The sequence below is a fragment of the Gobio gobio genome, assembly GCF_949357685.1.
Source record: "Gobio gobio genome assembly, chromosome: 6".
Lineage (NCBI taxonomy): Eukaryota > Metazoa > Chordata > Actinopteri > Cypriniformes > Gobionidae > Gobio > Gobio gobio.
This window is the reverse complement of record NC_137102.1, coordinates 56,250,481-56,278,181: the sequence shown is the minus strand read 5'-3', so window position 1 is coordinate 56,278,181 and position 27,701 is coordinate 56,250,481.

Below are 27,701 nucleotides of genomic sequence, written 5' to 3'. Positions count from 1 at the left end.
GTCTGACCCAGGATCAGGGTAACACAAAAACTACCCAAACACTGGGTTGATACGTCTGACCCAGGATCTGGGTAACACAAAAACTACCCAAACACTGGGTTGTTATGTCTGATCCAGGAACTGGGTAACACAAAAACTACCCAAACACTGGGTTGATACGTCTGACCCAGGATCTGGGTAACACAAAAACTACCCAAACACTGGGTTGTTATGTCTGACCCAGGATCTGGGTAACACAAAAACTACCCAAACACTGGGTTGTTACGTCTGATCCAGGAGCTGGGTAACACAAAAACTACCCAAACACTGGGTTGTTACGTCTGACCCAGGAGCTGGGTTACACAAAAACTACCCAAACACTGGGTTGTTATGTCTGATCCAGGAACTGGGTAACACAAAAACTACCCAAACACTGGGTTGTCACATCTGACCAGGGATCTGGGTAACACAAAAACTACCCAAACACTGGGTTGTCACATCTGACCCAGGATCAGGGTAACACAAAAACTACCCAAACACTGGGTTGATACGTCTGGTCCAGGATCTGGGTAACACAAAAACTACCCAAACACTGGGTTGTTACGTCTGACCCAGGAGCTGGGTTACACAAAAACTACCCAAACACTGGGTTGTTACGTCTGGTCCAGGATCTGGGTAACACAAAAACTACCCAAACACTGGGTTGTTACGTCTGATCCAGGAGCTGGGTAACACAAAAACTACCCAAACACTGGGTTGTTACGTCTGACCCAGGAGCTGGGTTACACAAAAACTACCCAAACACTGGGTTGTTATGTCTGATCCAGGAACTGGGTAACACAAAAACTACCCAAACACTGGGTTGTCACATCTGACCAGGGATCTGGGTAACACAAAAACTACCCAAACACTGGGTTGTCACATCTGACCCAGGATCAGGGTAACACAAAAACTACCCAAACACTGGGTTGATACGTCTGGTCCAGGATCTGGGTAACACAAAAACTACCCAAACACTGGGTTGTTACGTCTGACCCAGGAGCTGGGTTACACAAAAACTACCCAAACACTGGGTTGTTACGTCTGGTCCAGGATCTGGGTAACACAAAAACTACCCAAACACTGGGTTGTTACGTCTGACCCAGGAGCTGGGTTACACAAAAACTACCCAAACACTGGGTTGTTACGTCTGGTCCAGGATCTGGGTAACACAAAAACTACCCAAACACTGGGTTGTTATGTCTAATCCAGGACCTGAGTAACACAAAAACTACCCAAACACTGGGTTGTTATGTCTAATCCAGGACCTGAGTAACACAAAAACTACCCAAACACTGGGTTGTTACGTCTGACCCAGGAGCTGGGTTACACAAAAACTACCCAAACACTGGGTTGTTATGTCTGGTCCAGGATCTGGGTAACACAAAAACTACCCAAACACTGGGTTGTTACGTCTGGTCCAGGATCTGGGTAACACAAAAACTACCCAAACACTGGGCTGTCACGTCTGACCCAGGATCTAGCTAACACAAAAACTACCCAAACACTGGGTTGTTATGTCTAATCCAGGACCTGAGTAACACAAAAACTACCCAAACACAGGGTTGTCACGTCTGACCCAGGATCAGGGTAACACAAAAACTACCCAAACACTGGGTTGTTATGTCTGATCCAGGATCGGGGTAACACAAAAACTACCCAAACACTGGGTTGATACGTCTGACCCAGGATCTGGGTAACCCAAAATCTACCCAAACACTGGGTTGTTACGTCTGACCCAGGATCTAGCTAACACAAAAATTACCCAAACACTGGGTTGTTATGTCTAATCCAGGACCTGAGTAACACAAAAATTACCCAAACACTGGGTTGTTATGTCTAATCCAGGACCTGAGTAACACAAAAACTACCCAAACACTGGGTTGTTACGTCTGACCCAGGAGCTGGGTTACACAAAAACTACCCAAACACTGGGTTGTTACGTCTGGTCCAGGATCTGGGTAACACAAAAACTACCCAAACACTGGGCTGTCACGTCTGACCCAGGATCTAGCTAACACAAAAATTACCCAAACACTGGGTTGTTATGTCTAATCCAGGACCTGAGTAACACAAAAACTACCCAAACACTGGGTTGTTATGTCTAATCCAGGATCTGAGTAACACAAAAACTACCCAAACACTGGGTTGTTACGTCTGACCCAGGAGCTGGGTTACACAAAAACTACCCAAACACTGGGTTGTTATGTCTAATCCAGGACCTGAGTAACACAAAAACTACCCAAACACAGGGTTGTCACGTCTGACCCAGGAGCTGGGTAACACAAAAAAACTACTAAAATACTGAAAAAACAACCCAAAAAATGACCCAAAAGGCTCAACCCAGCATTTGGGTAGAAAAAATTATCATCAGAACTTCTCACAAGTGCAAAGTGCAATGAGTTTGCAGAATTTTTTAATGACAAAAGTACTTCTATAAGACATGTCAGCACTTGCAGTACTTGTACAGTCTCCAACTCCCCAGCTGTCCTCTTTCTCAGCTGTCAGCCCCAGTACACTTATACAGGTCATATCACATATGAATTAGTCTAGCTGCTCTCTAGACCCATTATCCACCAAATTTCTCAAAACAGTTATGAACATTTACTTCATCCTCAATATTATTAATTAGTCCCTACAGCAAGGAGTTTTTCCTTGCAAAACTGCAATTGTTAGACCCCTGCTGAAGAAAAGTAATCTTGATTCTTCTGTGCTCAGTAACTCCAGACCAATCTCTAATCTGCCATTTCTTGGGAAAATAACTGAAAAAATAGTATCCATCCATACAGCTCAATAACTATCTCATTGCCAAGACACTTAATAAGACATTTCAGTCTGGCAAACCACAGCACAGAAACAGCCTTGATTAGGGTTTTAAACGATCTGCAAGTTATTTGGGACTCGGGAATTTGGCAATCCTCGTTCTTTTATATCTGAGTGCTGCTTTTGACACGGTTAATAATGAGATTTTACTCGACCGACTTCAGACCAGGGGCCGGTTGCATAAACTGTTAAGACTAGTCTTACAAGTTAGACATACATTTTTTTCTTTAAGACTGTTCATAATTTTTTAAAATCAGTGACATAAAAACATAGACTGACCTAATTTGATATGAAAAGTAAGACTGAATGCCACTTGCCTAACTGCTAGTGTCTCATACTAGATCTTTAGACACTGTCTTAACATAATGGCTTAGTTTATGCAACTGGCCCCTGGGCTTGTCTATCAGCTCCTGTCTTAGACTGGTTTAGATTCTACTTAAGCAACAGGGAATACTATGTTACACTGGGCACCTACACCTCCAGGCGTTACGTCATTTCTTGTGGTGTTCCTCAAGGCTCAATTTTGGGTCCTCTATTATTTAAATTATAAATGCTTCCTTTACACACAATATCTTTCACTTGTACTAGATGCCCACAATTGAGTTTCCACACTACGGGACTGCATTGAGAGCATAAAACTGTGGGTGTCACAAAATTTTCAACAGCTAAACAAAGATAAGACAGAGGTACTTGTTTTCGGTAATGACGCGCGGAGAACATCTATTGCTCTTGACTCTCTATCGCTAAAATTCAGTAATCAGGCCAAGAACTTAGGAATCATGTTTAACAGTGACCTCAGTTAAAAAAAAAAAACATATTAGCATTGTTACTAAAACAGCTAATTATTATGACAATGAGAAACTTAATCATGCATTTGTTACATCTAGACTTGACTACTCCAATAGTGTTTTTGCTGGGTGACCAAAGAGCTCTATTAAACGCTTACAATGAGTTCAGAATGCAGCTGCACGAATGCAAACTCGCTCTAAAACTATAAATCACATTACTCCAACATTCAGATCCCTTCACTGTCTGCCTGTATCATTCTGAATTGAATTCAAGATCCTCTTATTCGTTTTTAAATGTCTACATGGAATTGCCCCAAGATACCTTTTCAATTTGTTGAATAGATATATTCCAGCAAGACCGTAATTGGTTGGTGTGCCAAAAACACGGCTAAAAATAGGTGGTTCTGGAAAGCACTTTGTAAGCACTGTTTAAAAAGATGCTATATAAATGAAACTTTACTTGCTTACTAGAATGTAGAAAGTATGACAGCTTAAGCAGCTTAAGTTGCATTTGCAAAATTAATGCAAAACAATAGTCGGAGTACCAAGAAGCTTAAATCATAATTCATAGTTTCTCAGACATAATTTTGAGATATGAAGTTGCAATTGTGTATAAAAGCTCATTTCTGACACATAAGAAAAAAAAACATGCTTTTGTAAATCATAATTTAAAAAGTTGAAAATATTACATATTAACCCTCTGGTGCTGCTCGTGTTTTTATTTCAATAAAACAAATGTACTATATTTTAGTTCGAGAATGTTTTTAATGTTTTGCAAAGCCATAAATCTAAACAAGTTGTGTTCCAAATGTAAGGTTGATGATTTCAAAAATGAGCTTTCAGTCAGATTTTATTTGGGCGCAGTACCAAACATTTCCACGAGATGAAATTGGTCTCCCATTAATTTCCAATGCGGTCAATTTTGACCGTGAACAATACAAGTGTGACTATTTTTTCAGGATTATTTAACCTTTTCGTATCGTGTTGATGATTTTTTGTGTGCGTTCACATAGCAAATGGCAAACTTTACCAAGTTTGTACCATTCGAAGTAAAAATTTCAGGAAAAGTCAAAAATGGCCTAACCACACCAGAGGGTTATAACTTATTTATGAAATGAAAAGTCGCGATTGACCGTTTGCAAAGACCCGCCCCCTTTAGTTACTGTTGCTATGTCCGACAAGCCATGGCGCTCTCACACCACACACACGTTCTCACATAGAGAAAATACATCGCGGAGCAAAGAGGATACTGACAACACGCTGACAGACAGGACAGAGCAAGTTACTTTTGATATGAAACAAAGTCTCAACTTTGAAATTGTCATTTTTCAAAAATAAATTTAAACAATAAATACCGTTTTGTGGCTCTTAAATGTGTCGTGATCGCTGTAGCGCCTCAGTTAAAGCTGCTCATGAACCGATTATCTCTTCTTTGTAGTTCATTGATAAGCATGAAATAAACATGAATGAACACTAAAATAAATTAGTTTCAACCGCGGAAAGACGTCAGTACACACTGTTTTTCAAGTTCAAGTCCACTGATGTTAATTTACTAACTCTCCTGACTGTTTTGTCGGACAAAACGGCAGATTCGGCGATGTGATTGGTCAGATCGCATGTCAATCAAACTTGCGGCGAATGGTGAATTATGATGTAAAAAGTCATATTTGCAACGTTTTGATTGCACTTCACCTAGGGCTGGGCGATAAAACAATAAAGATATGTATCGCGATAGACACGTAATCCATCCATCCATCTTCTTCCGCTTATCCGGGGCCGGGTCGCGGGGGCAGCAGTCTAAGCAGAGATGCCCAGACTTCCCTCTCCCTAGACACTTCCTCTAGCTCTTCCGGGGGGACACCGAGGCGTTCCAAGGCCAGCCGGGAGACATAGTCCCTCCAGCGTGTCCTTGGTCTTCCCCGGGGCCTCCTCCCGGTTGGACATGCCCGAAACACCTTCCCGGGAAGGCGTTCAGGAGGCATCCGGAACAGATGCCCAAGCCACCTCAGCTGTCCCCTCTCGATGTGGAGGAGCAGCGGCTCTACTCCGAGTTCCTCCCGAGTGACTGAGCTTCTCACCCTATCTCTAAGGGAGCGCCCAGCCACCCTGCGGAGAAAGCTCATTTCGGCCGCCTGTATCCGGGATCTTGTCCTTTTGGTCATGACCCAAAGCTCATGACCATAGGTGAGAGTAGGAACGTAGATTGACCGGTAAATCGAGAGCTTCGCCTTACGGCTTAGCTCTTTCTTCACCACGACAGACCGGTACATCGACCGCATTACTGCAGAAGCTGCACCGATCCGTCTGTCAATCTCCCGTTCCATCCTCCCCTCACTCGTGAACAAGACCCCTAGATACTTGAACTCCTCCACTTGAGGCAGGAACTCTCCACCAACCTGAAGTGGGCAAGCCACCCTTTTCCGACTGAGGACCATGGCCTCGGATTTGGAGGTGCTGATCCCCATCCCAGCCGCTTCACACTCGGCTGCAAACCGTCCCAGTGCATGCTGAAGGTCCTGGTTAGAAGGGGCCAACACGACAACGTCATCCGCAAAGAGCAGAGACGAAACCGTGTGGTCCCCAAACCTGACACCCTCCGGCCCTTGGCTGCGCCTAGAAATTCTGTCCATAAAAATTATGAACAGAACCGGCGACAAAGGGCAGCCCTGCCGGAGTCCAACATGCACCGGGAACAAGTCTGACTTACTGCCGGCAATGCGGACCAAACTCCTGCTTCGGTCATACAGGGACCGGACAGCCCTAAGCAAAGGACCCCGGACCCCATATTCCCCCAGCACCCTCCACAGGACGCCGCGAGGGACACAGTCGAATGCCTTCTCCAAATCCACAAAACAAATGTGGACTGGTTGGGCAAACTCCCATGAACCCTCCAGCACCCTGTAGAGGGTATAGAGCTGGTCCAGTGTTCCACGACCAGAACGAAAACCACACTGTTCCTCCTGAATCCGAGGTTCAACTATCGGCCGAATTCTCCTCTCCAGTACCCTGGCATAGACTTTCCCGGGGAGGCTGAGAAGTGTGATCCCCCTATAGTTGGAACACACCCTCCGGTCCCCCTTTTTAAAAAGAGGAACCACCACCCCGGTCTGCCATCCCAGAGGCACTGTCCCCGACCGCCACGCGATGCTGCAGAGGCGTGTCAGCCAAGACAGCCCCACAACATCCAGAGACTTGAGGTACTCAGGGCGGATCTCATCCACCCCCGGTGCCTTGCCACCGAGGAGTTTCTTGACCACCTCGGTGACTTCAGCTTGGGTGATGGACGGGTCCTCCTCTGAGCCCCCAGCCTCTGCTTCCTCAATGGAAGACGTGACGGCAGGATTGAGGAGATCCTCGAAGTATTCCTTCCACCGTCCGACAACATCCCCAGTTGAGGTCAACAGCCGCCCATCGCCACTGTAAACAGCGTTGGTAGGGCACTGCTTCCCCCTCCTGAGGCGCCGGACGGTTTGCCAGAATCTCTTCGAGGCCAGCCGATAGTCCTTTTCCATGGCCTCACCAAACTCCTCCCAGGCCCGAGTTTTTGCCTCCACAACCACCCGGGCTGCAGTCCGTTTAGCCTGCCGGTACCTGTCAGCTGCCTCAGGAGTCCCACAAGCCAGCCAGGCCCGATAGGACTCCTTCTTCAGCTTGACGGCATCCCTTACTTCCGGTGTCCACCACCGGGTTCGGGGATTGCCGCCTCGACAGGCACCGGAGACCTTGCGTCCACAGCTCCGAGCAGCCGCTTTGACAATGGAGGTGGAGAACATGGTCCACTCGGACTCAATATCTCCAGCCTCCCTCGGGATCCGGTCGAAGCTCTGCCGGAGGCAGGAGTTGAAGATCTCTCTGACAGGAGACTCGGCCAAACGTTCCCAGCAGACCCTCACAGTACGTTTGGGTCTACCGAGTCTATCCAGCTTCCTCCCCCGCCATCGGATCCAACTCACCACCAGGTGGTGATCAGTTGACAGCTCCGCCCCTCTCTTCACCCGAGTGTCCAAGACATACGGCCGCAGGTCAGATGAAACGACCACGAAGTCGATCATTGACCTACGACCTAGGGTGTCCTGGTGCCATGTGCACTGATGGACAACCTTATGCTTGAACATGGTGTTCGTTATGGACAAACTGTAACTAGCACAGAAGTCCAATAACTGAACACCACTCGGGTTCAGATCAGGGGGGCCGTTCCTCCCAATCACGCCCCTCCAGGTTTCACTGTCATTGCCCACGTGGGCGTTGAAGTCCCCCAGTAGAATGACGGAGTCCCCAGTCGGAGCACTCTCCAGCACCCCTCCCAGGGACACCAAGAAGGTCGGGTACTCTGCACTGCTGTTTGGCCCGTAGGCACACACAACAGTGAGAGACCTATCCCCGAGCCGAAGCCGCAGGGAAACGACCCTCTCGTTCACCGGGGTAAACTCCAACACATGGCGGCAGAGCTGGGGGGCTATAAGCAAACCCACACCAGCCCGCCGCCTCTCACCATGGGCAACTCCAGAGTGGTGAAGAGTCCATCCCCTCTCGAGAAGTGTGGTTCCAGAGCCCAAGCCGTGCGTGGAGGTGATTCCGATTATCTCTAGTCGGAACCTCTCAACCTCACGCACAAGCTCAGGCTCTTTCCCCGCCAGCGAGGTGACATTCCATGTCCCAAGAGCCAGTTTCCGTGTCCAGGGATCGGGTCGTCTAGGCCCCCGCCTTCGACTGCTGCCCGATTTGCTTTGCACCGGCCCCTTACGGTCCCTCCCGTGAGTGGTGGGCCCACGGGAAGGTGTCCCCACGTCGCTCCTTTGGGCTGAGCCCGGCCGGACCCCGTGGGGGAAGGCCCGGCCACCAGGCGCTCGCATACGAGCCCCAACCCCAGGCCTGGCTCCAGGGTGGGGCCCCGGCTGCGCCATACCGGGCGACGTCACGGTCCTCCTTTTTTTTGGCATCATAAGGGTTTTTGAACTGCTCTTAGTCTGACCCGTCACCTAGGACCTGTTTGCCTTGGGAGACCCTACCAGGGGCATATAGCCCCGGACAACGTAGCTCCTAGGGTCATTCGGGTACTCAAACCCCTCCACCACGTTAAGGTGGCAGTTCATGGAGGAGCACGTCATAGACACGTAATCGATATCAATAAAAAATGCGGTCGATAAAACTTTCAATCTTTTTTTTTTTTCTTCGTCGGAAGAAACCAGAGATTGCGAAGCAAGTTTGGTTGCATGAACAAAGGCACTCACTCTCTGGTAAACTAGCAACCTAGTGACACGCTAACAGCCAATCATGTAACAGTATCAGTTTGGTTGCGCCATATCGTTGTCTCGTGTTGGATTCATTCTTCAGTAAACAGAACCGGCGTGGAGTGATACGTGGAAAATGAGTGCCGCAGCGATCGAGGAAATTGTTGATAAAACAGGAAACCAAGTCAGCTCGTCAGTATGGCAGTTTTTTTTTTTTTGAGTGTTTTCCATGGTTGTGTTCACATTTCTGCCTTTATAACTGAGGGAATTATATTCAGAGGAAGGTTAAGTTTAAAATAAAAATGTTTTAATGTAATATATTTTTCTCCTGGTCCTTATTTTAAATAATTATTTAAATAACAATAATTATCGATATAGACCGATATGAAACACTTATATCGTGATACAGTTTTCAGCCATATCGCCCAGCCCAGAGCCATAGAGAGAGAGAGTTGCGACAACGGAAGTTCAAAACGCTTGATAGTCACGTGATTCATGTAGACCTCGAATAGTTCCAGGAAGTGCTTTGACGGGCAATTCAAATTGATAGTCACAGTGACAGAACTGCGCTTTTTGGTAATTAATAGTCAATAAATGCATTGATTTTCAATAATTTTATTACACATCGACATGTGTATGTAGCATGAGTATGTAGTTACAGCGATGTTGTTTTTAAAATATATATTTTTTTAATGATGAATAATCTACACAAGCAGGCTTTAATGTACAAGTTATTTTGATTAAAATGTGCTGATCATTTAAAATCTTACTGATTAAACGTCTTACCTTTTAAAAGTGCATCACAAACGGTCTGTTCTGCTGTAACTCTATGGCACGGCTGCTACTTCCGGGAACTATTGAGAGTCTCCGCGAGCCGCCATTGCTGTAAAAAAAAACGTTCCATTGGAGTCTATGGAGTTGTCGCAACTCTCTCTCTCTATGGCTCTGGCCCAGCCCTAACATGTACTTAGTGTACCTAAGGAAGTACTGGTTAATATAAGGTAACTACATGGGTTAAGGTTAGGTTTAGGGGTTGGTTCAGAGTTATTACCTAGTTATTGTAATAACTATAATAAGTACATAGTATGTACATGGGGAACTGGAATGTAAAATAAAGTGCTACCAACGTTTTTGCATTATCTTGAATTATTATAAAAAAGATGTTGCAATTACACCCGGATCCGACCCATGATCTTTAAACCCCCTTCAACCCCCCCCTAAATCCAGAATTAAATTCCAACAGAGATGGACCTCACCAACCCTCACCCCCCAAAGAAACAAATTCATTTCGGTCGCTGGCCCATCTAAGAAATATAAATGCCCCCCATTTCGCAAGACAATCCATCCTTTTTCATGGGGCAAAGTTAGTGTCTAGTAATTATAATTTTCCTTATTAAATCAACAGAAGTCAGCGCTACGTCTTCTTTTAGATAGCGAGGTAGATGTGTGCGTGCTTTAATTGCTCAGACAGGTGTGAAACAGACACCAGCTGTGATGTGGAAGTGAAACAGAAAGAGGTGCCGGGGTGCAGGAACAGCAGTCAGACCCACTGAGACAATTACTCCTCATCCACACGCTTCCCCTCAGTGAAATTAATGTTTTCTTAAAGCTAATTGTAGTGTTGATTTTAGTGTTGCATTTGAAATCGTGTCTCCCAATGTATGGTGCACAATGTTGTTTGGTGCAGAAATCACATAATAACAAGACACAAGCTGAGAGTAAGGAGCGGTTTTACAGTATCGGTGATGCAAGTAATTAAGAGATACACAATTAAGATCTCACAATTAAGTTTGTTTTCTTACTTTAATATTCTTTGTCAGTCTCTTTGCTACCAAAACATTCGCCATGGTTACACAGAAATCACCATAGTAACCATAGTTTCTGCCAAAGTGCCATAGTTACTATAGTTCCATATGAAAAGGTCAGTCTTAGGTGGTGGTCTTAGCTGGTTTAAAATGGTTTATTAAAATGCTAATCATCAAACTAAACCAATCTGAGATGGTCAGGGAAAACCAGCAAACACCTAAGCCTGTGGTGTATTAGTATATTTCGGCTCTGTGTGACTGGTCATGCAGAATAAGGCATTAAAGGTGTCTTTTTTATTTTTTTCAATTTATGAAGTTTGCGTGGTTTTTACATTCAAAAACATCATAATGAATAAGTAATATGTAGGGATGCACCGATGTATTGGCCGCAGATATGATTGGCTGATTTTTGATCAATTTACAACCATCGGCATATCGGCTATATCATGAGAAAGGTCGATATAACAAACCGATGGTTTATTAATGAACTGCGTGAAGGCACTGAGCTGTGTAATGTCTGCTGCATAATCCAAGATTATATGTAATATTCCTGCTGCGCTGCTGTCTGTGTTTTAATGTTTATCAAACAACAAAAGACCAACAAACAAAAAAATAAATTGCTCACTACTCTTGAATAAACTTTCATAAGGATTCATTTCCGCGAAATGTACTGCATAATGCGGAATGGCACAGAATGTTTTGATGAATAAGCAAAACGTTGGTCAGTCACTTAAATCAATCGCGATATATACTAGTGTCTGTGAATATTAAGCCCCAAAAAGACTGTTTAAATATGAATCCTGCATGTTTCTCTGTCTCTGTGAATGAACAGAGAGACGCACGGTTTCATTTAGACTAACGTTACCTCTCACACACACACACACACACACACACACACTGAAACTCGCAGTGTTTTTCAGCCTCTGCCACCTCAATATGAGACACGAATGCATCTCCAGTCACTTCATGAGCATTTTACCGTTTTATTCGACAAATTCTATCGTCATATCAAAACACACACACACAGGAACTCAAAGCACACGGCAACCCGTCAAAATAAATGTTCAGTTTAAGAAAAAAATTGTGACAGGATTAATGTTGTACAGAAGAGCTACGTCTCAATGTAATAATAATATATGAATTTTATTTATACAGTGAAGAATATGCAGTGTTATTTAACATTAAACCTACTTAAAAAGCACTGTTTATTTAATATTTTCTGTTGTGTGTGTATATATAATATTTATGTTGGCCTGGTGAATGTTAAAAGGATCCAGTGTATGTTCATTAGAAATTATTTGATAATGCAGCAATAAACTAGCTAGTAGGCTATAAGTTAATTTATTAGTTTTTTTACTTTAAAAACACTATTTTAAATGACAATTTCAAATAAGAGGGCAAGTGACAAATATCGGTATCGGCCAATAATTGTTTGTTAAAATCGGTATCGGCCCCAAAAAGTCATATCGGTGCATCCCTAGTAATATGTTATTTTCTTCCCTGGTTTTGAGCCTCTCTCCTGGAACGCTCTGTTTTTATGGGCGTGCCACACTGAAGACTTGGAAATAAATGCCCACTGCTATGATTGGATAACAGTTTTGTATAATAAGGAGTTTCGGCTCCCCCGTCAGTACATGTGGGGAATTGTTTTGAAAACTTGTGGAGAATCGCATTCAAATGCGATTTCAATACGTTACCGCTGTTTGAAAGCGGCTCCCTGAGGCACGCAAATATCTCCCAATATAATCTCGTTGTAACCATCTCTTAGCTCTGTATCTTGCTTGAAGAAAAATGTGGTCTCTATTTGCACTTTGAATATTAAGTACTTATGGATTATGGTATTATGGTTATTGTTTGCACTTAATATCTATGATCAATTTGTGGGAAGGAGTTCAGTTAGGAGGTCAAAAGAAGCTCGTGCAGTTCTGAGGTCTGAAGAGACAATCATACAGGACAGAAGACAGCCAGTCAGATTGTCTTTTACTGCATATGATAATTCATACTCAGAAAGTAGAACTGAAATGACATTCATTACAAGATGATGAGTTAAAACGCTTCAAAATTCACCTGGAAACTATTTTTCTAGTCATGTATTTCATCATTGAGGATTTCTTAAAAATACTATGTAAAAATCTTGTCTCTTTCTGTAACAATGCGATACTATCACATATTAAAAACATGTTTTACTCACATAAGTGTGTTGCACCATTCCTGTCGGATCCAATATAGAAGGCACATCATTGTGTTTTAATCTCAATATGTCTGCAAATCCAGTCTCTACCTGTGTCTTGTTTACAAACGATTCCGCGGTGAAATGAAGCGAAACAACCGTGCAATGTCTTAAGCACGTGAGTTAGAACTTCATTAAAAATAAAGTTGATCCACACATTCCTAACATTAGAATCCGAATTAAGCTTTTGCAGCGACTGTGTTCTTCCACAACCAGGCACAGCGCAATATCTTGCTATCTTCGGCATGTTTATTGCGCGATCCATTTAGCTTCACGAGTTGGTGGGCGGGGCTACAGAATCAGGCGTTCATCTTCTCTTGAGGCGGTGCTTCACCACGATGGCGTCAAGGGTTGGCATATCCTGAGATTGAGCGTTTGCTGGTTCTGGCGTCAATAAAAGCTTTTCTTTGACTAACAAGGAAGTTTTCAGCTCTGAAACTTACAGGATATTCTTATATCACGATGAACTTTTATATATCAAAGGCTGAATGAAAAGTTGATTTCTCAATTCATGACCCCTTTAATAATAGTGAGAATTGGACCCTAAACTAAAGTGTTACCAAACATTTATTACTAGGCTTAAAGGGTTAGTTCACCCAAAAAATGAAAATTAGCCCATGATTTACTCACCCTCAAGTCATCCTAGGTGTATATGACATTCTTCTTTCAGACGAATACAATCAGAGTTATATTAAAAATGTCCTGACTCTTCCAAGCTTTATAATGGCAGTGAATTGTTGTCTCGTTTATGAAGTCCATAAAAGTGCATCTATCCATCATATAACTGCTCCACACGGCTCCGGGGGGGTTAATAAAGGCCTTCTGAAGCAAAGTGACGCGTTTGTGTAAGAAAAACATCCATATTTAAAACTTTATAGACTAAAATAACTAGCTTCCGGCGGAATAGAGAAAAAAAAGCTCAAAATTAACCAGTTTTCCCCTACAATTAAATCTAACAGATGCTTACATTGTCTACAATGCTGTTCAACACATATACTTTTGTTCAAATCTCAGAAAAAACTCATTTAGGGTTTCATGACCCTTTGAAACAGGTGAAAACACAGGCGAGTGACATATATACGCAATTTCGTACGAATAGCTAGCCTGGCTCCGCCCTCCTACGTACTTCCGCTCAATTTAAATTTTCCTTCAGTACTCTGATTGCGGTATATTCGCTGGTTTTCTCCAGTCAAATTTTAACCGGTCCAATCAGCGAACAGAGGGAGTGGCTGAGAACGATGACGTGCGCTAGTTTGAGATGACATACGTCACGACCAAACGTTAGCGATTGGTTATGGCAGATCCAGTAGTTTTCAACAGAGTACCCGCCTTCAAGGAAGTTAATGCTTGTCAATGGAGAGTGGCCAGACTCTCTGTACAATTGACGAATAGCATCCTGCTCGTCTAAAATATGAACACTTATAACAGGCTTACCATCGTGAATGAGGGTTAGAAAAAAACGTATTGGAAGACGTATTGATGGTGTATTGCTTCATTTGAATATTTTTAATGCCGAACCAAAAAAAAGAACATAATGCACCTTTAATGATGTTAGTTTAATGTCAGCTAACATCAACGCTGCATCCGAAAACCAAGGCAGCTGACTCGTTGCCTCGCTGCCTTATCAGACAATGACTTGTAAGGCAGCGTTTGTGCAATGAAGGCACCTCACAAAACTGATTTCGGACAGACTATCAAGACAGCGTAACAGTTTAATGATCTATAGCAAAATAGAGAAAGCTTTGATGAGAACTAAACAAATATTTAATTACAACATTAGTAATTTCTCACTATAAATTACATCAGAAGTGGAAAATGTGGGTAAAAAAACTAAAAAAAAAGGAACTTTTTCTGTTGTTAGTTGCACTCAAATCATCCTTGTTCACATTACTTAAAAAACTCATGTAACTAACTTAAATTTAAAGTTGTTTCTACTAAAAATGAGTATTGTCAGCTTTACTTAATAAGTGTTTGTTCAGTCAACTTAACATTGCTGAGTGAAACGAACAAACTGGGCAGTGGATCTGTAGTTCCCTGCGTGCTTTGCAAGGGACTGTATTAAGATAGTAAATTTAGGGATTAAAGTGTTATTTTAGGTTTTTTTCAGTAAAGGGAAAGATGTTAGTTTATGTTAGTGTTATGTGCAGTTATGTTGGACATTTAGTGGAGTTTCTGTAATTTTGGTTACCATTATGCAGAAGAGCGGTGCCTGTGTTTAGGCTGTGGGCACTCATATACACACATTTATTGGATGGACTTCCTGTTCTCAATTAAATTATTTTTGCATTTTGTTTCTAAAAATATGCTTGTTGTTATTTAATAGTTTTTCCACTTACACTAGTAGAGCAAGTAGTTAATTTAATAAGGTCAATTAAATCAATAAATGTGTTCACCTAACATAATAAACTTTTATAAATTTAACATAATATTATTAAGTAAACTGCATATATAAATATTATATAACAGTGACAAATTCAAATGGTTTGCGTTTACTTAAAGACATTTTGTCAGCTTTACTTGACTTTCTTTTGTTCATATAACTAAATTGTTATTTGTAAAAATTACTCAATATAGTTGTGTGGAACCGCTTGACGCTGCTTTTTTAAGTAAATTCAACACATAATTTTTTTTTGTACAAACTGACCAGCAAACGCAACTTTCAGACGCCGTCTTTTTTTTTCAGCTCAACTATCAAAGAATGGAAAGCACAGGATTGTGGGATATCAAAGGCAATACATCTATGCTGCCTTCAAAAATCAATCAGATGAAGGTATCTCAGGAGACAGGAAGTGAAGCTAACATTAGATTCGGACGTGCCTTGATGCCTTCCGACCTTGAAATGTGTCCTCCGAAGGCAGCATTTTCCAGGTTTCGGACGCAGCCCAAGTTCAAAAAAATAGCTATTTTAAGTAAATATTTCATTTGTTACATAAAATGTAATAGAAATGCATGTCATTGTCTAGAAATGTAACGATATACGTCACGAGGCTACTGAAAATGCATTGATCATTGAAGCCTTTTCAATTCCGTCCCCCATCTACAAGGCATATATTCTCCATGCATTGCATTATTGTAAAGAGAGTGAGTCACAGACCCGGTTTAAATGGTCTTCGTTAGCCTTCCACATTCAGATGTGTCATTAAACTTGCACATGTGCATATGATGAAAGCGTCTCGGTGCAGAAAGCTAATCCCTTGCTTTCAAGACCCCTCTCTGGAGTTCAGATGTGTTGTTGTAATGTATTCTTCTGGTTTTATGGCTGTCGTACCAATGTGCTACACACGTGCTAATAGACTGTTCTCGGCGGGGGACTCGTCTCTTTAGTCCGTGCTCGCTCTAATTGGCTACTGTTTGCATGTAGCCTAATATTTCTCAGTGTTAATAGAGAAAATAGCTCATAGATGCATCACATGAACTAGTCAGATCAGTAGCACAAAAAAATGCAATCATTAAGGGGAGGATGCAACGTCCAGTCTTTACATAATATAGAAAGAGAAAATACATACATAAAGAACCGTGTTAATTAGTAGAGGGACTGTTTTTGCTTATTTTGTCAAATTGTTTTGCTCTTAGGTTTCATTTAAGAATCAATTTTACCTCAGGACTTTGAACTTTGCCTTTGAAGAAATAGAAACAAAGAGGCAATTGTTGACAATTGCTGTGGATAGCATTATATTATTTGATGAGAAATATTTGAGTTCATATTGAGATCTCTGACTTTGGCATCTTGGTATGTGTGAGCACAGTTTGAGACAATGTTGAAATATCATCAGGAGAAACATAATTTCAACTCATGCTGTCTGAGAGAAACAATTGAGATATTAAATAGATCTCAATTGTTTCATGTGTTTGGCCACCCATCTTTATTAGCTTCATCAGTTTGGCTTTTTTTTTTATTCTGATGTAATAGTAGTTTTACAACACTGATGAGCATTTTTATGATGACATGTAGGCATTTTTGCAAATGTTGAGTGGCACTTGATGCTGGTTTCATCATCATATAATGTCAGGAAGAACAATGTATTCAAAAGGCCAATAGATTATTGTAAGAATTAGTACTCTATTATTTTATTTCCTCTCAAGATTTCCCTTTGAAAATCCAATTTTCCCCTGGGTGGTGGCGAATTAAATGTGAAGTGGGTAATTTCTCGGCCATAAACTCACCAAATGGAATTGCAAAAGTAATTGCTGTGTTCCAATTCACAGGGTCCGTCCACGGTGTTGACTGCCACGTCATCTAACACTGATAACGTATATCTGTTAAATATGATATATATCATTATACTCAAAACACCTAATTTGCTCACCAATTAGGTGTTTTGAGTATAATGATATATATCATATTTAACAGATATACGTTGGGTAACTGGGTTATGACCCACTGACTTTTGAGCTGCCCATCTGACCTTCCACAGTTAAAGGGATAGTTCAATAACTAAATCAGTTTAAAAAATTGACCCTTATGACTGGTTTTGTGGTCCAGGGTCACAAATATGTTAAAAATCTGCAGGTTGTTTTTCTGTGAATTTGGAGAAAGTATGCATTGTCTGTTTTTTTGTAGGCGTCCCATCAGTTGTGCTGATTGTGTGGGTGTTGACCAGACAATTATTTGATCACAGAGGGTACGTCTTAGCCTGACAAGCCAGACCCACATCAAGATGTTTGGTCTGGAAACTCACCATTGACAGGGCTCAATCCGAGGGGCGGGATAAATGGTTGTCTGTCAAATTCCCTCTGCACGCAATTGGATAGCGCCACAACCAACCGAAGCGGAGCTAACGTTAGTTGATAGATTAAACTCTGAATACATCTTCCTTTCTTAAGAATGACTACAGTTCTTTCCTCAAAGAAAAGCTTAACTCCAAGTCTTCCAGAGTAGCGGCCAAAACCGATTTGAAAGACGCTGATCGTCAGCTTCTTTGTTCACCTGTAGCACCAAGAACCTCCGCAACTTCGCTCCGTCATTATGTTAAGCCCGCCCACCGACTCTATACATGATGTGATTGGCCTGACCAGAGTTTGGTTTTTCCAGCTCTGAGGTCTACCGAGAGTTGCTAGACTACACTCACGGCAAAATAAATGTTCTGCTGCTAGGGTGCGTCTAGATTTCTATGCTAGGTACGTCTCATCTTCAACTTTAAAATGATCATGAAACTAAACAAAACTGACCCTATTTACTTTCTTAAAAGGTTAGTTCATCCAAAAATGATTTAATCAACCTCAAGCCATCCTAGGTGATCTTCTTTCAGACGAACACAATCAGAGTTATATATAAAAAAAATCATTGCCCTTTCAAGCTTTATAATGGTAGTGAATGGAGGTCCTGATTTTGAATCCCAAAAAGAGCATCCATCCATCATAAAAGAAATCCATACGACTTCAGGTAGTTGTTAAAGGCCTTCTGAAGCGAAGTCATGTGTTTTTATGTAAGAAAAATCCATGTTTGAAACATGTTGAACTAAAATAACTAGCTTCCGGCATGCAGGCGGCCTACGCCAAAAGAGTAACCCCTGACGCGATGTAGGAGTAGCGTAAGCTTTGGCGCCTCTCGCGGTTCAAACAAATATAGGGCTGGGCAACAAATTCAACATTTCTCTTTAGTTCTTGTTTTCAGGGCCAGATTTACTAAACAGGGCGAATTAGCATGAGAGCGCAATACGGACTACCGGCACATCTGTCAATTTCGTCACCGCCCCTTTTTAGGGGAAAATAAACTAGACTTCCCATAGACTTCAATACAAAATGGCGGCACAAAACAACATCCATACCAAGCGGCAACCTCCCGCAGTTTCTCTTGAAGCCAATACGGAAGTGACTTAAACTGCAATTCATCGACTGGTCACTAGGGACAGGCTCCAGAAGGAGCAGAATCTCATTGAGCTCCATGTTAAAATGCCCAAATTTACAGCAGATTAAAACATGTTTACAGCCTGGTACAAATTGTGGTTTTGGTCTATTTTGCCCTTCATGACAACTGTGAGGGGGGTGAATTTTTTTATAACTCATTCGTTTACATTATATAAAGCCTTAAAGTTCTGCATAAATTAAGGGCATGGCCACTTCGAGTGACAGGTGGATAGCCATTTATCTGCTGTCTGTTAGTCATCGCGTCACCTCAGCTCCGCCCACGTCCCGCCTTTTTGCCCATTTTCTGTTATCCGGGAGTGACGCGCTGCCAAGATGGCAACGGCCATCTCGTCCATACTTTGCGCTTCAGAAAGGCTCATCAGAATCCTATGGGTGACGTCACGGACAATATATATATGAACATGAACTTTTATGTAAGATTTGACAGCCCTAATATATATGTATATACACTCACCTAAAGGATTATTACGAACACCATACTAATACTGTGTTTGACCCCCTTTCGCCTTCAGAACTGCCTTAATTCTACGTGTCATTGATTCAACAAGGTGCTGAAAGCATTGTTTAGAAATGTTGGCCCATATTGATAGGATAGCATCTTGCAGTTGATGGGAGATTTGTGGGATGCACATCCAGGGCACGAAGCTCCCGTTCCACCACATCCCAAAGATGCTCTATTGGGTTGAGATCTGGTGACTGTGGGGGCCATTTTAGTTCAGTGAACTCATTGTCATGTTCAAGAAACCAATTTGAAATGATTCGAGCTTTGTGATATGGTGCATTATCCTGCTGGAAGTAGCCATCAGAGGATGGGTACACGGTGGTCATAAAGGGATGGACATGGTCAGAAACAATGCTCAGGTAGGCCGTGGCATTTAAACCATGCCCAATTGGCACTAAGGGGCCTAAAGTGTGCCAAGAAAATATCCCCCACACCATTACACCACCACCACCAGCCTGCACAGTGGTAACAAGGCATGATGGATCCATGTTCTCATTCTGTCTACGCCAAATTCTGACTCTACCATCTGAATGTCTCAACAGAAATCGAGACTCATCAGACCAGGCAACATTTTTCCAGTCTTCAACTGTCCAATTTTGGTGAGCTCGTGCAAATTGTAGCCTCTTTTTCCTATTTGTAGTGGAGATGAGTGGTACCCGGTGGGGTCTTCTGCTGTTGTAGCCCATCCGCCTCAAGGTTGTGCGTGTTGTGGCTTCACAAATGCTTTGCTGCATACGGTTGTAACGAGTGGTTATTTCAGTCAAAGTTGCTCTTCTATCAGCTTGAATCAGTCGGCCCATTCTCCTCTGACCTCTAGCATCAACAAGGCATTTTCGCCCACAGGACTGCCGCATACTGGATGTTTTTCCCTTTTCACACCATTCTTTGTAAACCCTAGAAATGGTTGTGCGTGAAAATCCCAGTAACCTAGCAGATTGTGAAATACTCGTCTAGCACCAACAACCATGCCACGCTCAAGATTGCTTAAATCACCTTTCTTTCCCATTCTGACATTCAGTTTGGAGTTCAGGAGATTGTCTTGACCAGGACCACACCCCTAAATGCATTGAAGCAACTGCCATGTGATTGGTTGATTAGATAATTGAATTAATGAGAAATTGAACAGGTGTTCCTAATAATCCTTTAGGTGAGTGTATATATTCAGGAACCAAAATACTATAAATATTTTATGATGTCCTCTTCTCTTGGCTGATTGGAAATATATTCGTTTTGTTTTTCTCCCCTCATCTTCCATTAGCCAATTAAACTGGGATTTGTGAAAGCATTTTAAAATCTGAAACAAATAACACTTATAAAGTTTATTGCACCTTCTGGCTGCTTTTCATATTGGAGCAAACAAATGATTCTTCCTACTGTTTCGGTGTGACTTTCATGCCATCTGGAAATGGCTCTCAGCGCCCTTGATAAAGCCAAGAAATCTTAGCTTTTTGGCTCCAGCAGTATCTTTTAATGAGAATATTTGGCAGAAGTGTGAAAGGTCTTTGGAGCGAGTTGATTCAAAGTCCAGTTGATTCAGGCACGCTCTCATTACCTTTCCGCCCACTTCTCCCTCTGAGCAATGAGCATTTCATGATCAAAGGATGCCTTCGCGGTTAACACACTCTTTCCACAAAGCTCGGATTAATGAACAGATTTACCCAACATCATCCCGGTCTGGTTCACCTCTTCCTCTAAACATCAGCAGGAAACCCAACCAGCGGCGGTGCTGGAACATGTGGCGCGTGTGTACCGGGGTCTCTAGACGGGTGTCGGTGCACATGTTGCACATGATTAAAACCTTTGCGATGGATTTCTTCAGCTCAAGGGACTCTCTTATATAATAACTTCTCAATAATGTGGCTCTTTCTCGTGTGCCCGACTTACAGAGGGATCAATCCGTCTAAATGCCATCTCACAAAGGAATAGCACTAGTTAAAACCAATGAACTTGGCTCTGTAAGGCTGAAGCGCGTAATCGATATTCCCTCGCCTTTGATAAGTTCTGGTTGGTCAATGGCGCATTGAATATCTAAGATTGACCCCGGTACCGGAGACGGCAGGTGACGCTGCTCTCCAGCATTGAAGTCAATTACGGAAACAAAAGCCGCTCTGAAATGCCATGACGGATTCACTCAGAGCGTACAGAGCACAGCTGTTGCGTTCCCATTTAGAGGCGTATGGTAGAAAAGAGAATCAACACCAGCGGTTTTAGAGGCAGAATCAGCCGCTGGGGAAACGTTCAATTTCAGTGCTCAGTGTGTGCTGCGGAGAGATGCGTATGAATGGAAAATAACAAAATATATCACATATCTCAAACTCACACCTCCCACCGTGGGGCTGAGTACAATTTGCTCACAGAGTAATTTGCAGTAATGGTTATTTACGATGAAAGGTGGCTGTAAAGTTTCTTTTCAGTCTCTCGAATCAGCCGGTGAAAAAAGCTAAACGTTTACAGGTTATTACCAACCATAATGGTTGAATGCTGTTCCTGCAAAAACATAAAAAAATAGCTTCAGTTTCAGGCAGGCACTGAGGCTTTTTTTTTTTACCCCCTAGATTTGGGATGGAGGCGGACAGCGAACAATAATGTGTTTTTGAGGCGCAGTCCTGAGCGCCTAGGGCTTGACACGGCTCATCGTATCACCTTCAACATCTCACACTCCAGTCAACAACACCTACAGGAAAGAAAAATCACTTTAACATCTCAATCGCTGCTCCTGTAGAGGGAATGGAGATTCCCCTGGGGTCAATAATTGTATCTCTTAAAACTCATCTTTGATCACCAAAATGACTAGATTTAAAAATAGACAAAAAATTTATATTACGCCTTAAAGGTAAGTGTGGTGGGTATATTTGTTCTCTTTCTTTTGAGCAGGCTATGTACTAGTATTTTTAGTTCATGCTTCACTCTAAAAAAAAGATGGTTCTTTACATGTAGTAACAGTATCTTCCTGAAGAACCCTTTATATGCTGAAATGGTTCTTTGTGTAAGAGTTTAGGGTTCTTTTTGTTTTTCAAATCTGTCAAAGCCACTTCATTTTCTGGAGCTCAGCTATACAACTACACAGACTGTCAACACACTCTCGACAGGTAAATGATGTCTTTCTTAAAATATTGCAACTGGTTTAATGTCTTTTTCTCTTTTTAATTTAACAGAACATGTAAGTGTCAGCAGCTCTGTTCAGTTAAGGATCTTCTCTTCTCCACAAAGTAAGTAACAGAGATATTGAATTTATGATCCATATTGTTAGATTTTTTTAAATTATTACTTTATGCCTAAATATACCCAGTCACAAAAAAACATTAAAGCTATCTCATATATCACTTTTTAACACAACAAAAATGGACAGCATGTGAGCCCTTTACTAATTTTGGCCTTCATTAACATAGGCTAATTGTTTTTACATAATCAAATGTACAGACAAACTGTAAAACTCAATTGTGCATTTCAGATGCTGTCACGTACCATAACCTCATCATCCGCACAGAGAAACTGCCTCTCAGAATACACACATAATGAAGGACGTAAAAACATCATAGAGGATTGTGAAGATATTTCACTGGAACCTGGTCTTCATTACATCTATATCATGTTCATTGTCAAATGTTATTTATTCATATATTTAGCCAACAACAACAACAAATTTGGTACTGTTTAGAACCATTTTTCTTAAGAGTGTTTCTTTTATTCACCCTCTTCCTCCTGCTTTGCCTGATCGCTGTGTGATTATGGTGTTTCTATTTGCAGGTATGACTTCTCCGTGTGGATAATCAACTCCATGGCGATGACAAACAACTTATATCCTGATTTCTAACATAACCGGTGACGCATGTTTGTTTTATAAGGCTAGCATCATTATTACTATTTGCTCATACTTGGACTCAGTGATTTGCCCCTAAATATTTACAAGAACACTGGGAGATCAGTGTTCTTGTCTCATTCAATCATTTTAATGAAAGGTACCCAGTATGACAAGCCTCTTCCAGTTTAATGGCACGTCGAGTCACAGGGACACCAACTTATTCTCATTATCAGAATAAATGAACACAAGCTGGCTGTGTGACTGAAGATGAGGTGAAGATCAACTTTACTTTAACGTGTTGTGTTCGGGTCATTTAGACCTGGGGAGGATTTTATTTTTCCCGAAAATGTTAATGTTATTATCGCATTGGACTAAAAGTTACTACTGACCTCGATCGCACTACTTTTTGGGGATTTTTTTTTTCCACCTGGGAACATTAGAGGTGTGACAGGGTTTTCAACACAACGTAATGGTTAAAGTTAGCCTGACGTCGTCATACTCAGATTCTAGTCAGAATATGAGTCTGATGCTGATTATGGGGTGTTTCATCTGAACCAGGAAAGAAAATGCTTCTGCACTCAATTGGTTAGACCCACGACCAATCAGAGCAACGGAGCGACGCATAGTTGTCAACAGAACTCAACTGCACGCACGCTGGATAGAGAAGAAATAGAAGAAGAAGTTGAGTGTAAACGATCTTTGCCGGTGTTGTAACAATAATTTAAGGATACACAGAGTACTTACCAACATGATCATCATTTCTTTGAGAAATAGTAAAGGTGAATGCATATACGAACAAGTTCTCCGTTTAGGATTAGAACGAATTCCCCCCCAAGCGCTCTTTGGTGACGTGGATGATTACGTTGCTGTTGATCATCTGTCCATCATCGTATAAAGCCCGCCCTGACAAATTGATTGGTCCGAACCAGTGGCGATTTCTTTAAGACTGCAAGGGAAGCTCGGCTTCCCTTATAATGTCACAAAATTAATGGTCAAATATGTACTATTGTATTAACATTTTATTGACTAAAAATGCGTTATAAAACGTTCATCTCAAAGACGAGTTCGTTCAGAATCAGTTATATATAGCAGGTCGGCTGACTCGATTTCCTTCTCATACATTCCCGCAGCGTCACAGTGCATTTCCCTATTGAAGCCCAGCGTCCATTGACTTCAATGGGGCTGCTTTGAATGGTTTTTTTCAGCGCTTCGAAACTAGACGGTCATTGGATAAACGCTGCGATTATGTCCCGCCCACGGACGCTCAGCATCTCTGGGGGTGAATGGGGAGTGGGCTGGCCTGGACTCCGAGCTTCTGCGTGATGATTGGAGGGTCTGTCGAAAGACTGCATCTCCTTTTGACTGACAGCGATTCTGTACTATAAGGAATCACTGAAGCTATTCGCGCTCAGTCCCATCGCGGATTTCTCAAGTTCAGTCGAAACCTATTTCTTTGATATTTGCTTGGCGAAATTGCTTGATTTTCATCATACATTTCACACAATTATACACCACATTCCTTGTTTCAGTTTTACAGAGTTTAATATTTTTTTTTTAGATCGTTCATTCATTCATTCCTTCATTCATTCATTCATATAACGTTAGTAGAACTTCAAGTCCTGTATTCAGATCAGGACTTGCAGGGTAACGGGAAAGCTGTGTGTTTACTTGGTGTTCCTTAAAGACATGGAGTTGGACAGTGCAATGCCTCAGCTTTACAAACTGTTCTCATTAGTGGCAACAATTGGAGCTACATCTGCAGGTGTAGAAAGGAGCTTCTCCTGTTTAAAGCGACTCAAGTCCTACACCCGAAACACAATGGGCCAAGGCCGTTTAAGCAGCCTAGCTCTGCTGGCCATTGAGAGGACACTGGTCAAGTCGCTTGAAAAGACTCCTAGTTGGTACGACAGGGTCACAGACCATTTTCTTGAAAAGGAACGTAGGGCAGAATTTACTTTTAAATAAATAGACAATTTTATGATGTAGGCCGAAAATGAGCTTCCCCTCTCTGACAGACCAGTAGCCGCCACTGGTCCGAACCGCTCTGGTTCGAACAGAGTTTCTCCACAATGGATCAATTCCAGATCGAACTTCCCGACCTCAAATGTTGTGGGCGGGGCTAAGCTCGGCTGGCATCCAGGCTAGGTTAAAGTCGCCATGAAACTAAAGCTGCAATAGTATTTTCTTCCCTATTGTGATGTATATCTGAGTAAAAAAAGAAAAAAATGTAAGGTGGTGTGTGGAACCAGCCTTATTATGTTGGCCAATCAGTATCCACTCACAGAGATATATAGGGGAAACCTCGGGCAAAGGCGCAGTGTGGATTCGTGCAGTTCATGCTGTTATAAATGCACAGCTGTGACCAAAGACTGTAAAAAAATATGGACGTAGTGTCCGTGATGGCACCCGTAGGTTTCTGAAGAGCAGTGTAAAGTCGGCGTTGCCATCTTGGCAGCGCGTCATCCCGCGTCACTCCCAGGTAACAGAAAATGGGCAAAGAGGCGGGACATTGGCGAAGCTGAGGTGACGTGATGACTAAAGCCCCGTTTCCACCGAGATTACCCGAAACAATTTGTCCCAGGAACTCTTTTTCCCTCAGACCTGCTACTGTCTGCGTTTCCATAGCGGTCTAAAGTACCGTGAAGATTAGTCCGGTGACGTAGGGCTGTGCGTGACTTTCCAGAGCCCACTGGATTTCGTCCTCCGCAAATAAACTTAATAAAGCCTGAAACTCGTCGTTGGTCTATTGTCGTATTTTTTTAACTCTATTAGTGAGTCGAATAGTAAACTACTGCACACTCCGCAACAGACTTTTAGGTTGAAATAAAATGCTGTGTGAGCTCAACCAATCAGCATGTTCAGCGCCCAAGTCCCACCCCCGAAAGTTCCTGAACTTTGAAAAAGTACTACCTCGTGAGCAGGGCTGTTTTCAGGGGGAAATCTTTACCCGGATGTTCATTTAGACCCCGGTTCCTGCGGTCGAAACACACCGAGTACCACCCCAAAGTCCCTAGTTCCTGGGGAAAGTTCCTGCGGTGGAAACACGGCTTAACAGACAGCAGACAAACGGGAATCCACCTGTCACTCAAAGTGGCCACGCCCTTAATTCTGCAGAACTTTAATGGTGCGTTCACACCGAACGCGAATGACGCGATTCGCGCAAGTGATTTACATGTTAAGTCAATGCAAAGACACGAATAGACATTCTGCGGTGCGATTGAGGCGGTGCAAAGGACGCAAATTGAGCGTTTTGAAAGCGGGATTCGCGCGAATTGCTCAAGTTGAAAAATCTGAACTTTGGCGGATATTCGCGCCGCGTTAACCAATCAGGAACTTGCTCTAGTAGTGACAACAATGAGGAGAAAATCTGTATATTATTATCTGGTTCAGACAATATGATTATCACTGTGATAACATTAAATGACATGAAACACAACCCAGTCTCTTTTTGTTAAATGCAAGTTTATGTTTGATCAATAATACAAAAGTATAAGTAAAAGGAATAATAAGCTACACATGAAATAAGGCAAACAATTCAGTCAAACATTCAAAGCCAGTGCTAATCGGCTACAACTGTAACGTACAGTTATAGCCTAAAAATAAAAAATTACTTTGCCCTCAGCCTAAACGATTTGCCAGGGAACAAATTATAGATCCATGAGACCAAAGATCACCAGTTACATATACACAAGACGAATTATAGCTGGAGACACCACAGAGACATCAGAGCCAGCGGCAGACAGCAGAAGGACTGGCCGAGGAAAGGTTGCTCTCGCCGGGGTAAACAAGCGCGGAGTGCCGCTGATCCACTGGAGCTCACAACTCCAAAAACGCCAGATAAAATGTTCAAATAGGCACTCTTCTTATAAATAAACCACAGATTAGAGCTTTAAACAACTACATTATCGCCTGAACAAGTCTTAAAACAATTTTTTGTCACACATTAACAGTAGATTTTAACAAAAAAAGACGTGTAAACACAGCCCATGTCAGCCATTTCTCAACGAGACGAGCCGGCTGTCAGAAGCTCCTCCCATGACGCGAATTCGCGTCTGTTGTGCAGTGATGTCACACGCGAGTGAAGCGAATTTCACGCGCGAATGAAGCAAGTAAACTCAAAATGTTCAAGCGTCCAACTTCGCGTCTCCAACGTCCGGTGTGAACGCCACTTTAGGCTTAATATAATGTAAACGAATGAGTTATAAAAAAAAATAACCCCTCTCACAGTTGTCATGAAGGGCAAAATTGGCCACATAGCCACAATTTGTGCCAGGCTGTAAACATGTTTTTTTTTCTGCTGTAAAGTTGGGCATTTTAACATGGAGCTCAATGAGATTCTGCTCCCTTCTGGAGCCAGTCTCTAGCTGCCAGTCGATGAATTGCAGTTTAAGTCACTTCCGTGTTGGCTTCAAGGGAAACTGGGGGAGGTTGCCGCTTGGTTGTGACATAACTTCGTTGTTCCTTCTCGTGACCGGCGGGACATGATTTTGTCCATGTGGAATTGATTGGATGTTGTAGTTTCTCATGTGAGTGACAGGTTGCCCCGCCCTCATCATCAGAGATGTCGCTGCAAGAGGGAGGGAAAGTTATTTTGATGAAAGATTATGAGGCACATGAATTTAAAACTAATGATG